Below are 2,391 nucleotides of genomic sequence, written 5' to 3'. Positions count from 1 at the left end.
TCTAGGTTGGTGTAAGTACACTCTGTGATGTTCGCACAATGATGAAATTGCCTAACGACATTTCTCAGAACATATCCCTGACTGTATATAAAAAGGATGTCCCTTTTTCAATCCCATGATTACGTTATGTTATGTTGTGAAGGTCATGGGATGTCACTCCTGTGATTATGTGACATTGTATAAGATTGCATTTTAGCAGACTGGAGCTAGAGATCCTCCTTACTGGATGAATAACAGCCATATTGAGAAGCCCACATGAGTAGCCTCTAGGACCTGAGGGAGGCTTCCAGTCAATAGCTAGCAAAAATCTGTGGCCCGCAGTCCTATAGTCACAAGGAAACGAAGTGTGCCAACAATCTGAAGAGCTTGAAAGTGGATTCTTGCCCAGTTGAGCCTACAAATGAGAATGCAGGCTGGCCAATGCCTTGATTGCAAGCTTGTGAGACTCTGAGCAGAGGATCCAGTCAAGCTGCGCCTGGACTCCTGATCCACGGAAACTGCGAGATAATGAATGTGTGGTGTTCTAAGGCACTAAATTTGTGGTAATTTGTCACATAGCAGTAGAACACAAATATGGGAAAGTTTGTGTTGGGTTGAGTATTCATGGAGCATCACTTATGTGTCCAGCAAAGTAGAGCATTATCAGAGGTTGTACTAGATTTTATACATTACTTCACTCACAGGATATAGCTGGTGGTCATCAATATGCTTCCCGATTTTGATTTAGAATTGAAGAAAATAGTGAAAATAAATGATTCATTGCAGTGGGTTGAAACTTTGGAATTGAGTTCTGGTGGGAGTTGGTATAATGTTAATGTGTTTTTTGTTTGTTTGTGGGTTTTGTTTGTTTGTTTATTTGGTGCTTAGTGCATAAACAGTTGAGTAAGGCACTTCCATGGACCCTTCTGAGGTTCTGTGATGGCTTACCTCTTTCTGATTTTCCATGTCTCCATGCTCCAGAACCAAGAGGGATTTTTATATTCTGGCCCATGACATAGTGGATGCAGAAACCCATACCTTCCTGGTTTCCACCAGAAAGCCACTAACATCAAGTGTTTCATGGCTTTTTGGAGGAGTGTGAGGAGTAATACCCTCTTATTGAGAGTTTGGAGAGAATCCAAGTGGGGAGTCACGATGTGCAATGCCCTGTCCAACATCGTCTTACCGGCTCTTCTCCTTTCTTCCTCTCAGTCTCTCCCTGTCTGCTTTAGGAGCAAGTAAATACTTCCTCCCCTCCTCTCTTGCAGGGCAGTTCTGCCCTCCTTCAGGTCCACTCAAGAGCTTAGCTTCCAACTGAACGGACTAATCAAGAGATTTCTTCCAATTAAATATTTTGTGTGTGGCAGACTCTGCCACTCGGCTACCCAATATCTGTTTATTCCTTTTCCTTACCAACAGAATCCAGACAAAATATTGGCTTTCCAAGAGCCAATAAGATGTATGTAGGCTGTATGAGGCTTTCAGGAAAACTACGATTTCCTGATGTAAAGGGACAGACTCAGCTGGCAGTACCCTTCTGCTCTTTCCCCTTCTTCCTGCCTGGACAGACACGGTGATTCACAGGGTGGCAGCCGTCTTGTAACCTTGGCGGTGGATGGCAGCACAGGAAAACAGCAGGACTACCTAGAGACTTTGTTGAGCTGCTTCACTTGCCCTGGTTATCACCCTCTGGACCTATTGTCATGAGAGAGAACAAAACCTCACATTTAACTAAGCCACCGTTGATTGGGTTTCTGTTACGCCATCCTGGCTAATACAGAGCTCTTCCTGAAGGGCGTTCTGAGGAGTTTACTTTCCTTTCTAATTGTACTTTTATGTTTTCTGAGGGGTTTATTTTAAACAACTCAAATAAAACTGGGCCTTTTTGCTGCTTCCTCATGCATGGTGATTTATGTCAAAGGAACATGAATCTGGCTTTCAAAAGCAGTGACGGTGTTCACTGGAGCCTCCTGAGCGTGGGGAGAATTGCCACATACAGCTGACAGCAAAACTCCCCCCAGTCCTTTTACAAACTCACTCTCTAAAGTCACACACTAAGCTACGTTTCTCCCCTTCCCTCTTTGCTAACTCCTCCTCGAAACTCTCTCCACCTCTTTCATCCTCTTCCTTCTGCCTTTGAGTTGAATGTTTTCTTCAAGAGAAACTTCACGCCACTGCTTTGACATGAACAGGCACGATACAGAAATCAATCTGCCCCCTTCTCTTAATTTTTCAGCTTTACCTATTAGCCCTGGAAATGAATCAAAGAATCCACGTGCAGTCACAGACCTGTCCTTGGAAGGCAACCGAGGAAGAGAATTGTGAATAGGGACACTTGAATATTTTCCCCCATATATTAGTATGTGTGTATATATATATATATGTGTGTGTGTATATATACATATACACAAA

The sequence above is a fragment of the Equus caballus genome, chromosome 24, assembly GCF_041296265.1.
Source record: "Equus caballus isolate H_3958 breed thoroughbred chromosome 24, TB-T2T, whole genome shotgun sequence".
In the NCBI taxonomy this organism is placed as follows: Eukaryota; Metazoa; Chordata; class Mammalia; order Perissodactyla; family Equidae; genus Equus; species Equus caballus.
This window is presented reverse-complemented; position numbering follows the sequence as displayed.